This window comes from Ursus americanus, chromosome 14, assembly GCF_024610735.1.
Source record: "Ursus americanus isolate L20-20 chromosome 14, mUrsAme1.1.p, whole genome shotgun sequence".
Taxonomy (NCBI): domain Eukaryota; kingdom Metazoa; phylum Chordata; class Mammalia; order Carnivora; family Ursidae; genus Ursus; species Ursus americanus.
In genome coordinates, this window is record NC_142140.1 from 48,485,789 (window position 1) to 48,499,323 (window position 13,535).

The window sequence follows — 13,535 nt, forward strand, 5'->3', positions numbered from 1 at the left end:
CATAATCTCCTCCAGTCCTGTCCATGTTGCTGCAAATGTTGGGTAATCGTTCTTTCTGATGGCTGAATAATCCATTTTATATATGTTTTTTTTTCTTTGCAATCTTTCACCAAAGCATTGCTGTTTATTTCACCAATTTAGCTACTTGCTATTTTGCTTTTTTATGTATATGTAGACGTATGTTTTAGCATGTGTGAGAGTGTATAAATTTTGTTTGGAAAAGTCTCTGAAAAAAATGAAAGTCTATGTAGTTTTGCATACTTATTGCTCACAAATCACCTTTCATACATATTTCCAAATAGTGTTCATGTCTCTGTAGTCCTTATCATTCCTTGTGGCCTTTTATTATTGGATCTGTTTCTAAAATAGAAATGCCATCACTTGGAAAGCATTCTTTCTATGTTTGACCAAGAATCACCTTTACCTTCCATAAGCATACCTGTTCCATATCTCTTTATGTGACTTGGAACTAAAACTTTAGATACTGCTTCTCCCCACATTAAAAGACATTTTTAAATTATTTTCTGTTTGAGTCCATATATAATGAGACCTAATTCCTGATTCATTCAACACAGCTAAAAAAGCAACTGTTCTGTGCCCAAAATTTCTTTTTTTTTAAATAGGAAAACATGTTTATTATATTGAAGATTGCTAACATGAATCCTGTACCTAAGGGTAGACAAATTTATTCTATAAATACATATATAAAGATACATAGACATGAGTGTCTAAGAACTTTATGTGTTATACTCTTGTATATAAGGTCTCGGGGAATTTTCTTATTCATGCATGTTGATTTTGTGGAATTACTGCTCCTGTAGATCCCATTTCAGTTAGTTCTCTAAACTGCCTTCAATTTTATTGAATATAGTTGTACCGAAACTTCTCTCTTTAAAACTGTTTTTATCTCCTCTGTCATTCTATGCATTTCATAATGTCTAATTTTCTTGAATTCATTCCGATATAAGTGCATATACAGCCACACCCATAAAGAAGAAGATGAGCAGCTCAGGTGAAGTCCCTGCACCTTTGGTCCTTATGTCAGAGTGACAGACAAGAGAGCAGTGAGATAATGTGAGTCCAAGATAAGGTCCTCAGATAAGTCACATGAAGAGTATTCAGAGTAACAGAATAGACTGCCACGGGGTGTCTAAGATTTTACAGAGTCTGGGGAGGCCTTGCATGGTGGACAAGGAACAGAACTGTGAGTAGTTGTGCTCCTGCCTCTTGTCAAGAAAGTGACTAAAACCCAAAGCCTAAGAATGACAAACAAACACAAAAAGATGTCACATAAGAAAAGTGATAAAGGGACCCACCTCATTCTCTATTGGACTAAATGAAGACCAGTGGGTCAAATAGATATGGAAAAAGGCACAGGAAAAACAAGTCTTCTGCTTTTTGCAATCTGGTAATAAAAATGCCTAATCTTTGAAGTGTTGGTTTATTCTCTTTACTCATTTTTCTCTTGTGATGTTCAGTCTTTAAGGTGTTTCAAAATAAAGATGTCACTACTGTTGTTTTTTGGACAATTTATTTTTGCTCTTTTATTAATTTTGCTAGATATAAATGGGATGTAACCAGGACTGGATGCCACCAGCACCAAGGAAGATTTCCTTCCTTACAGTCTCTCAGGACAACTGAGCTCATTAGATCATTTTACTCTTTATGTCCATCTCATTTCTCCCTCCCTCCATCTCTCTCTCTCTCTTTATTGAACACAATTATTTATGATTCTTTACACACAGGTCAAAAAGTGTCCATTCCCAAATGGAGCCCAAAGATTATTTGACCCTGAGAGGCTAGAAATAGGAATTTCTGGGTACTATTTCTACATTCCTCATAGGAAAGGTAATATAATGTGTAGGCATTCATATCCTAAGCAGTGTATTAGGGCAGGTGGGGGGTGGGGCAAGAAAGACATAGAATAACACACACTGGGTGGACATGGTGTGCTGTTTTCTGTGTATGTGGCAGTGTGCATGTGTGTGTGTGTGCACATGTGTGCATGTGTGTGGGGGGACCATGAAGAGTGAGAGCATTCCTCAGAGCAGGGATACCTAGGCTCCTCTATTACAAGTTTACCCTTATAATACACAAGCCGAACTAAGTCAACAGATGATACTAAGGAGGGATGTTCAATTGACAGATTCATAAAGTGCAAGAGGTACATAGTGTGGACGAGGAAGTCTCCGTGTCTTAAACTTTAAGCAGCTATGAGGCGACATGGTTCTACAAAATTCACTGCCACCACCTGTCGTCACTGTCTTATGACCAATCTGCTCACCACACTGGCTTCCTCCTGAGCCTTGATTTTCTGAACAGAAACAGGTCCTTGGGTCCTTTGCACTGACTATTCACTCTGACGGGAAAACCTCCTGTCTTCCACCCTCTCTTCCATGAGTTCCCTGTTCAAATGTCACCTTCTTAGCCAGTCTTGACTGAACACCCAACATAACACCCCACCCACTGTCTCCTTTAACCTGCTTCTCTTTGTTTTTTTTTTTTTTTCATGACATCTATCTCCATCTCACGATTATTTAATCTTTACATTTGCTTCTATCCTATCACCATCATTGAATTTTAGGGACTATTGTTTTTCAGCACCTTCTACGTTATGACTAGAAATTTCTGAAACATGGTCGACACTAGATTTCCTCAAATGCATGAAATAATTTCTTATTAAAACTGTATAATCCTTGACCTGTTGGGGAACATCTTATGTTTGGATGAAAATTCCCAATCAGAGAGGAACTGGGGATCCTCTCAAGAAGCCCAGATCCATTCACAAAATATTGAAATTAATTTCCTGACTGGAAAATATACATTGTAGCATTCCACAATGTGAGAAATGCCCATTTCTGTCGAAATTAATCATCTTATTCCCCCCTGTAGTGGTAGTCACCTCCACCAATGGACATAAGAAACAATACAGGAATTTCAAAGTTTCTTCTTCTGGGATTTTCAGAGGACCCAGAACTGCAGCCCCTCCTATTTGGGCTTTTCCTCTCCATGTACCTGATCACTGTGCTTGGAAACCTACTCATCATCCTGGCTGTCAGCTCTGACTCCCACCTCCACACCCCCATGTACTTCTTCCTGGCCAACCTGTCCTTTGCAGACATCTGTTTCACCTCCACCACCGTCCCTAAGATGCTGTGGAACATCCAGACACAGAGGAAAGTGATCACTTACGAAGGCTGCCTCAGCCAGATGTATTTTTTCATACTCTTTTCAGGACTAGATGTCTATCTCCTGACTGTGATGGCCTATGACCGCTTCCTGGCCATCTGTCACCCCCTGCACTACACAGTCATCATGAACCCACAGCTCTGTGGACTGCTAGTTCTAGTGACCTGGATCATAAGTCTCCTTCATTCCTTGTTAGAAAGCTTAATGATGCTGCAGCTGTCCTTCTGTACAGAGGTGGAAATCCCCCACTTTTTCTGTGAACTCAATCAGATGATCCAACTTGCCTGTTCTGATACTTTTCTTAATAACATGGTGATGTATTTTGCAGCTGTGTTGTTGGGTGGTGCTCCCCTGTCTGGGGTCCTTTACTCTTATGCTAAAATAGTTTCCTCCATCCTTGGGATCTCATCAGCTCAGGGCAAGTATAAAGCATTTTCCACCTGTACCTCACACTTGTCGGTTGTCTCCTTATTTTATTGTACGAGCCTAGGAGTGTACCTTAGCTCTGCTGCTACCCAGAGCTCCCATTCAAGTGCAGTGGCCTCGGTGATGTATACAGTTGTCACACCTATGCTGAACCCCTTCATCTACAGCCTTAGGAACAAAGAAATAAAGAGGGCTCTGATGAGATTCTCTGGGATGGCAGCTCTAAAAGGGTGAATCATCCTGGGGCTGAAGAACTGCCCTTGACTGCATGGTCCAAAACCTTTGAGTCAGAAGTTGAGAATTTTTATGCAGAGTGTGGAAGTAGAACTTGTTTCCTTAATTTATTTCCTGCTATTTCTATGTTTTTTATTTTGATGTCTCATACAAAATATGTAACTCATTTTATTAAGCTCTGTGTTAACTCTGATATCCAAGATATTTTCCCTTTGTCATTTTCTTATGTCTCAATATCATTCCTGACTTTGGATGTGAAATATTTGGACATTTTCACTTATTCAAAGGACTACATGAATTTGATAAGAATAATTTCTTCTCAAATAAACTATGTCATAGTGAGTATTTTTTCTTTTGATTGACTGAATACTACTCCTATGGAAAATCTACTTTTGGCCACCACAGATGTTTATGTAAGTTTATAACAGAGAAAAATCTGAGACCATGTGCTTCACTCTGGTGAACATCATTCCTTTGTATCTCACTACCTTCACTGCTCTTCCTGGGAATGCAGACTTCAGCATACTGATGGTTTTAGTTGATCATGCAGAGTTTTCTACACATTAGGATCCTGTTGTTACATAGCTTGTGTCCATCATGCCTCCCACTGGCAAAAAAAAAAAATGATAATAAAATACATGCCTCCAAGTGGAATCTATACAGAAAGACAAATAAGGGGGGAAAATATTGACATAATATGCCCAAATTTGGCCTAAGGATGATGAAACAAAATATTAAGTTATATATTTATTGCTTTGCAAAATATTTCCCTCTCAGGCACTTCGTCTATTCATTGAATGATGGAATATCAGGTCAATTTGTAAGGTGTATTCATTAAGATGAAAGACTGGTGGCATGTTTAGGGTTTTATTAAATTATGTTCTTTTTTTAATAATAATTTTTATTATAGTATGTTAATCTCCATACAGTACATCCCTAGTTTTTGATGTAAAGTTCCATGATTCATTACTTGCATATAACACCTTATGTTCTGGTGCTATTGTAAATGCAATCAATTCCCTGATTTCTCTTTCTTCAGTCTCATTGTTAGTGTATAGAAATGCAACAGATTTCTGTGCATTGATTTTGTATCCTGCCACATTACTGAATTACTGTATGAGTTCTAATAATTTGGGGGTGGAGTCTTTTGGGTTTTCCACATAAATCGGCGAAGAGAGAGTTTCACTTCTTTGCTAATTTAAATACTTTTTATTTCTTTCTGTTGTATGATTGCTGTTGCTAGGACTTCTAGGACTATGTTGAACAATAGTGGTGAGAGTGGGCATCCTTGTTGTGTTCCTGATAAGGGAAAGGCTCTCAGCTTTTTCCCATTGAGAATGATATTAGCTGCGGGCTTTTCATAAATGGTTTTTTTATGAAATTGAGGAATGTACCCTCCTACCCTACACTCTGATGGGTTTAAATCAGGAAGGAATGCTGTATTTTGTGAAATGTTTTTTTCTGCATCATTTGAGAGGACCTTATGATTCTTGTTTCTTCTCTAATTAACGTGTTCTATCATACTGATTGATTTGAGAATGTTGAACCACCCTTGCATTCCAGGGATGAATCCCACCTGGTCATAATGAATAATCCTTTTAATGTACTATTGGATCTTATTAGCTAGGATCTTGTTGATAATTTTGCTGTCCATATTCACCAGGGTTATTGGTCTGTAATTCTCCTTTTTGATGGGGTCTTTGCCTGGTTTGGGGATCAAGGTAATGCTGGCCTCATAGAAGGAGTTTAGAAATTTTCCTTCTGTTTCTATTTTTTTGAAACAGCTTCGGGAAAATAGGTATTATTACTTCTTTGAATGTTTGGTAGAATTCCCCAGGGAACCCGTCAGGCCCTGGACTGTTGTTTTTGGGGAGGTTTTCTATCACGGCTTCAATCTTATTACTAGATATTGGCCTATTTAGGTTGTCAGTCTCCTCCTGTTTCAGTCTTGGTAGTTTATAGGTTTCCAGGAAGGCATCCATTTCTTCCAGGTTGCTTAATTTATTGGTATATGGTTGTTGATAGTTTTTAATGATTGTTCCTATTTCCTTGGTGTTAGTCATGATCTCTCTCCTCTCATTCATAATTTTATTAATATGGGTCCTTTCCCTTTTCTTTTGGATAAGTCTGGCTAGCGGTTTATCAATCTTATTAATTATTTCAAGGAACCAGCTTCTAGTTTGGTTGATCTGCTCTACTGTATTTCTGTTTTTTAATTCATTGATCTCTGCTCTAATCTTAATTAGTTCACTTTTTGTGTGTGGCTTAGGCCTGTCTTCTGCTCCATTTCCAGTTATTTAAGGTGTGAGTATAAGGTCTGTATTTTAGATTTTTCTATTCTTTTGAGTGAGGCTTGTATGGCTACGTATTTCCCCTTTAAGACTGCATTTGCAGCATCCCATAGGTTTTGGACCAATGTGTTTTCATTCTCATTGGTTTTCATAAATTGCTTAGTTCTTATTTGATTTCCTGGTTTATTCAAACATTCCTAAGCAGGATGGTCTTTAGCTTCTGATTTTTCTCCATTTGTTTTTCTTATCATTGAGTTCCAGTTTCAAAGCATTGTGGTTTTGGAATATGCAGAAAATAATCTCAGTCTTTTGGTATTGGTTGAGATCTGTTTTGTGACCCAGAATGTGGTCTGATCTGGAGAAAGTTCCATGTGCATTCAAAAAGAATGAGTAATCTGTTGTTTTAGGGTAGAATGTTCTTTGAGGTCCATCTGGTCCAGTGTGTCATTCTAAGCTCTTATTTCTTTGTTGATTTTCTGCTTGGATGATCTATTGGTTTCTGGTTGAACATTTCCAGTGCTACATACAAATATTATTCCTTCCATTTCTCTAAACAAAATATCTCCCACCCTTCAAAATTTTGCCATAACCTCTAAAGGGGCAGCGAATGAACAATATCAGTATCATCCACCATATATAATCCTTATTATAGCAGGATGACTCACCAGCAAGCTTGGATTCCTGTCCAGGTTGTTATTCAGGTCACAAGTTTTGGGCACACATATGTGCCATTCCCACCTTTCTATGTTACCTCAAAGGGGCCACAATTGAGTCATTTTTAATACATTTACATGAATTAAACTTGAAGAACAGAGTAATCACAAATGCTACCCTCAATGATCAGAATACATGCCTAGATAAAAAGAATTAGATTATTACAAATGCTGTCAGTTCTGCCTGATTTGATTATTATATCAGTTAGTTATTGCTGCATTCAAAACCCCCTAAAATAAAATGTCTTGTACAATGTCTTTATTATGGAAGGGGATTGCAGGGTAGAGAGTTGTTCTGATCTCTGCAGGGCTCCTCACGAGTCCTTAGTCAGGTGTGAATCCATAGATTGTGTTTCTAAGGCTCATCCATGAGGCGTGTGGTTGTAGTGCTCTTCTGTCTTCAAACAATATATGATATTTAACTCCTTTTACGTATGTAGGTTGATCTTCAAGTTTATGAGAAAAAAAGTTTTATCAAATGTGAATTATCTTAATTTAATTCCATTATTTTAATACCCACATGTGAACTCTCGCTTTTTCACAGTTGGACGAGAGCGCTCCCACCATGATAGGTGTGACCCAGCTACCTGTGCTCCAGATCTGACCCTGAGTCATGCACCATAGAATTTTTAAATTCTATTTATTTTATTGGAGCACTATCACATGCAATACTCTACATATTTAAAGTGTACAACATTAGGAATTGAAAGGGTCATTGAAAAATCACTGCATGATTCCATTTCTATAGAATGCCTGAGGTGTACAATAAGTTCTAACTGCTTTGTTATGCAATTGTTAGGGTGTAATCCCTCCAGCCTTCATTTCCTTTTAAACACAATATGGAATGATAAACATAAATTCATGGAATTTTGAAAGGAAAGATGAAAGATGAGGAAATACTCTGTGGGATGAAGAATATTCAAGAGTGAAGGTTTTGGATATAAATGTATTTGTATGTACATTTTTGTTTCAAGGAAACACACTCACATGCATGGATGTACATGCACAAGGCTCAGAACCATCAGTATAACTCATTACAATATACCTATTTTGTTGAAAGAAAGCTTGAGAGAAACTTAGAGGGTAAAGAAATGAATAGAATGAACATTTGCATTCACATGGAATCCTAGGAATGTAGACATTTAGACAAAAAAAAATTAGAGTAGAACAGATAGGCTTAATGTTCACAATGAATTTACTACCTATCTTAACCCCAGAGGCCTCAAAGACAGAACCACATTGACATTTATACAAGGAGAACTTCTCTGTACCAGCTAATAGGACTGAAAATCTCCAAACTGACTAGATTTTTCTTGTACTTAAGACAGGGTTTCAACACAAAATGCCCTCACCCAAGGAAGCTAAGTGAATGAATTGAGAGGTTTATTTATTTTTTTAAAAGATTTTATTTATTTATTTGACAGAGATAGAGACAGCCAGCGAGAGAGGGAACACAAGCAGGGGGAGCGGGAGAGGAAGAAGCAGGCTCATAGCTGAAGAGCCTGATGTGGGGCTCGATCCCATAACACTGGGATCATGCCCTGAGCCGAAGGCAGGCGCTCAACCTCTGTGCCACCCAGGCGCCCCTGAATTGAGAGGTTTAAATTAGTTTCCTCAAAGAAAATTTTATTGGCAAAATGTCTTTGTCACTTTCTTGTTGCTGCTACGACAAATTACCACACTGAGGGTTTAAAAAAAAAAATTTATACTCTTCCAGTGCTGGAGGTCAAAGCTGAAAATGGGGCTCATTGGTCTAAAATCAAGATGTCTCTGCAGGACACAAAGAGCATAAATTCCTGCCTAGTTACATGACTCTGGGTCACACTTTAATCTCCACCAAAATTCATGCCTTTCCAAACTCTAGTTGGCACCTGAAACAGATACTCATTTGAGTTACTTTTTTTAAATTTAAGATTTATTTATTTATTTATTTACCTGAGAAATAAAGACATACAGAGAAAGAGAGAGAGAGACCAAAGACAGGTGTGGAGGGGCAGAGGGAGAGAGAGAAAGAGAATCTCAAACAGACTCCCTGCTGAGTGTGGACCCCCCCACAATGTGGGGCTTGATCCAACAACCCATAGATCATGACCTGAGCTGAATCAAAGAGTTGGATGCTCAACTGACTGAACCACCCAGGCACCCCTAGAGTCACTTTGTTAGAGTTATCCAAAATAAGCCTGAATAACAGAATGATCATGAATGTTGCTGTGTAGCAAGTTATCCTGAAAGCAAATGGTTTGGTATAATGACTTTAGTAGAAAGTGGAATGCATGATAATGAGTTGTTCTAGTATCTGTTGAACTCTTCAACATTTTTGAGTCAGCTGTGGGTCAGCTTGGGGAGCTCTGCTGATCTCAACAGGGCATTCTAATATAATTGGGTTTGGCTAGCAGTTGTGGCTGACCTAGGTGGCCTTGGCTTGGACAAATGGTCTCTGCTCCACATGTCCTCACTTCCTCTGGCAGCCCACCCAGCTTAATTCACTTTTTGGAGACAGAGTTCCAAGACAAAGCAGCAGAAATGCACCAAGGCTCTAAGGTCCACTGTCACTCCCATCATATCCTACTGGCCACAGCACATAAAATACACTAATCTAGCCCATATCCAAGATAGAAGAATATTCTCCACCACCTGATGGCGGGTGCTGCACGCACTGCCAAAGACATGGCTACAGAGAAAGAGAGGGATGTGGGGCCATCACTACAGTCTACCACTGGTGTAAATTTTAGTTTGAAAGTTTTCATGTCCATGTCCACCTTCACTAGTGGAATGATCTCAGAGAAGACAGTGAGACTGAATTATGTGTATGGGGCAGTTATGGAAATTCTACTCCACAGAGTTAGGCTTTCCTTCAATGGTAAATATTTCCTCCCCACCCCTTGCCTATAGATCACCATTCTTAGTCTAAGAAAAGATGAAAGAGGATTGCTTAATCAGACTCAGGTGAGTGTGAACAGGTAGCTAGATGGTGAACATATTTTGAGGGGAATTCAATGCCAACATCTGAAGTATTTGCTATGTTGGATTATGAGCAACTTTGGATTTAGGAGTAGGGGACCCTTTTCAATCAGTCCCCTGAATTTAGCTGGATATCTATGAAACCATTCTGAACACCCACAAAGTCAGCCTGAGATGTAAGAATATACATCTGGATCTCTACAAGCAGAAAAACACTGCCTGTTGTGAGGTAGGAAGGGTGGAGTTGTTAATCTGCCAGGAGATAACAGAAGATAAACAGAAGAGGGAGGGAGCCTCCATAAGCCGGCTCCTGGAAAGTGATATAACACCGGAGTGCAAAAGCGTCCTACGCAGGGGACTGGGCAAAAACTCTCAGAGCAGTAGTAGCGGAGAAAGGGCTTTAGAGTAGCACGCAGACAGGATCTAGGTGCTGCGGGTGCGTGAGCCCACAGCCACTTGTGGTTTTAGAACCACAAAGAGCAGGGACATGCCTGGGCACCTGGGACAACCTCTAAGAGAGTCCCTGTGGGCACGCACCATGGGAGGCTGCAGTTTTCAGTGGCATATACAGAAATGGAGACTGTTTGTCCAGGAGGGTTTAGTGAAGAGAACAGACTGTTCTCTTCACAGACTGTGAATTCTCTGCTCTGGTTTGGGTGCAGCCATTTTTGCTCAGACCCACGGAAGAGGCAAAACCTCAAAGTCACCAGAGAACAAAACCTCAAAAAACTGGTTTCCAATGAGGCCATCCCGATTGGGGCAGGGTAACTCTGCCCAAAGAGGGTTGCCTGAGAAACAGAATGGATGGAGATATAAAGAGCTTCCAGAATCTGCAGAATCTGAAAGAATATGTGACCACCAAGCCAGCTCTGCAAGAAATATTAAAGGGGATTCTGTAAGCGAAGAGAGACCCCAAGAGTCACATAGACCATAAATTTACAGAGACAATGTATAGAAACAGGGACTTTACAGGCAATATGATGGCACTAAACGCATATCTTTCAATAGTTACTCTCAAAGTGAATGGCCTAAATGCTCCCATGAAATGGCACAGGGTTGCAGATAGGACACAAAGACATGACACATTCATATACTGTCTACAAGAGACTAATTTTGAACCTAAAGACACCTACAGGTTGAAAGTGAGGGGACGAAGGACCATTTATCATCCCTACAGACCTCAAAAGAAAGCTGGGATAACAATTCTCATATCAGACAAATTAGATTTTAAGGCAAAGACTCTAGTAAGAGACGTAGAGGGACACTATATCATACTTAAAGGGTCTATCCAACAAGAACATCTAACAATTGTAAATATATATGCCCCCAACATGGGAGCATCTAACTACATAATCCACCTGTTATCCAAAATAAAGAATCATATGCTTAGAATGACACATTGGACCAGATGGACTTCATAGATATTTACAGAACATTCCAACCTAAAACAACAGAATACTATTTTTTCTCAAGTCCACATGGAACTTTCTCCTGAATAGACCACATACTGAGTCAAAAATCAGGTCCCAACTGATACCAAAAGACTGAAATTATTCCCTGCATGTTATCAGCCCACAATGTTTTGAAACTGGAACTCAACCACAAAAAAAAAAAAAAAGGAAGGAATTCAAACCTTTGCAAGCTAAAGACCATCCTGCTAAAGAATGATTGGATCAACCAGAAAATTAAAGAAGAACTTAAACAATTCATGGAAACTAATGAGAATGAAAATATGTCTGACCAAATACTATGGGATACTGCTAAGGAGGTTCTAAGGGGGAAATACATAGCCATCCAAGCCTCACTCAAAAAGTGGAAAAATCCCAAATGAATAAGCTAACCTTACACCTAAAGGAACTGGAGAAAGAAAAGGATATAAAACCTAAACCAAGCAGGAGAATAAAAATAATGAAGATTAGAGCAGAGATCAATGAAACAGAAACCAGAAAAACAGTAGAACAGATCAACGAAACTAAAAATTGGTTCTTTGAAAGAATAAATAAGATCAATAAACCTCTGGCCAGACTTATCCAAAAGAAAAGAGAAAGGCTCCAAATCAATAAAATCATGAATGAAATGGAAGAGATCATGACTAACACAAAGAAGATAGAAACAATTAGAAATTATTACCAGCAATATATGCCAACAAATTTAGCAACCTGGAAAAAATGGATGTCTTCATGGAAACTTATAAACTACCAAAACTGAAGTAGGAAGAAGTAGACAATCTGAATAGACCAATAACCAGCAAGGAAATTGAAGCAGTAATCAAAAACCTCCCAAAAAACCCCCCAAGAGTCCAGGGCCAGATGGCTTCCCAGGGGAATTCTACCAAACGTTGATTTTTTAAAAATTTTTTTATTATGTTATGTTAATCACCATACAATACATCATTAGTTTTTGATGTAAAGTTCCATGATTCATTGTTTGCATATAACACCCAGTGCTCCGTGTAATATGTGCCCTCCTTACTACCCATCACTGGCCTATCCCAACCCCCCCCCCCGAAGCCCTCAGTTTGTTTCCCAGAGTCCATAGTCTCTTGTGGTTCATTCCCCCTTCTGTTTAACACCCCTTCATTCTTCCCTTCCTTCTCCTACTGATCTCCCTGCTATTTCTTACATTCCATAAATGAGTGAAACCATACGATAATTGTCTTTCTCTGCTTGACTTATTTTACTTAGCATAATCTCCTTCAGTCCTGTTCATGTTGCTGCAAATGTTGGGTAATCGTTCTTTCTGATGGCTGAGTAATATTCCATTGTATATATGGACCACATCTTCTTAATCCATTCATCTGTTGAAGGGCATCTTGGCTCCTTCCACAATTTAGCTATTGTGGACAATGCTGCTATGAACATTGGGGTGCATATGGCCCTTCTCTTCACTATGTCTGTATCTTTGGAGTAAATACCCTGTAGTGCAGTTGCTTCTACCAAACATTTAAGGAAGAAATAATACCTGTTCTACTGAAACTTCTTCAAAAAATAGAAGCAGAAGGGAAACTTCTAAACTCTTTCTATGAGGCCAGCATTACCCTGATCCCAAAACCAGACAAAGACCCCATCAAAAAAGGAAAATTATAGAACGATATCCCTATGAATACAGATGTCAAAATACTCATGAAGATCCTAGCCAATGGGATCCAACGGTACATTAAAAGGATTATCCATCATGACCAGGTGGGATTTATTCCTGGGATACAAGGTGGTTCAACATTTGCAAATCAATCAATGTAATAGAGCACATTTACAAAAGAAAAGACAAGAACTGTATGAACCTCTCAATTGGTGCAGAAAAAACTTTTGACAAAATACAACATCCTTTCCTGATTAAAACTCTTCAGAGTGTAGGAATAGAGGGAACATACCTCAATATCATAAAAGTCATCTATGAAAAGTTCACAGCAAATATCATTATCAATGGGGAAAAGCTGAGAGCTTTTCTCTTAAGGTCGGAACACAACAGGGATGTCCACTCTCACTATAATTGTTCAACATATTATTAGAAGCTCTGGCCTCAGGAATCAGACAACAAAAGAAATAAAAGCATTCAAATAGGCAAAGAAGTATTCAAACTTTCTCTCTTCTCACAGATGACATGATTCTTTATGTGGAAATCCCAAAAGACTCCACCCCCAAATTAGTAGAACTCATACAGTAATTCAGCAATGTGGCAGGATAAAAAAATCGATGAACAGAAATCAGTTGCTTTTCTATAC

At 38.8% G+C, this 13,535-nt stretch overlaps 1 pseudogene; it reads left to right on the forward strand.

Annotated features, from left to right (window-relative positions):
- The first annotated feature begins 2,910 nt into the window (after positions 1-2,910).
- Positions 2,911-3,879, forward strand: LOC123796711 (olfactory receptor-like protein OLF4; annotated as a pseudogene).
- The last annotated feature ends 9,656 nt before the right edge of the window (positions 3,880-13,535 follow it).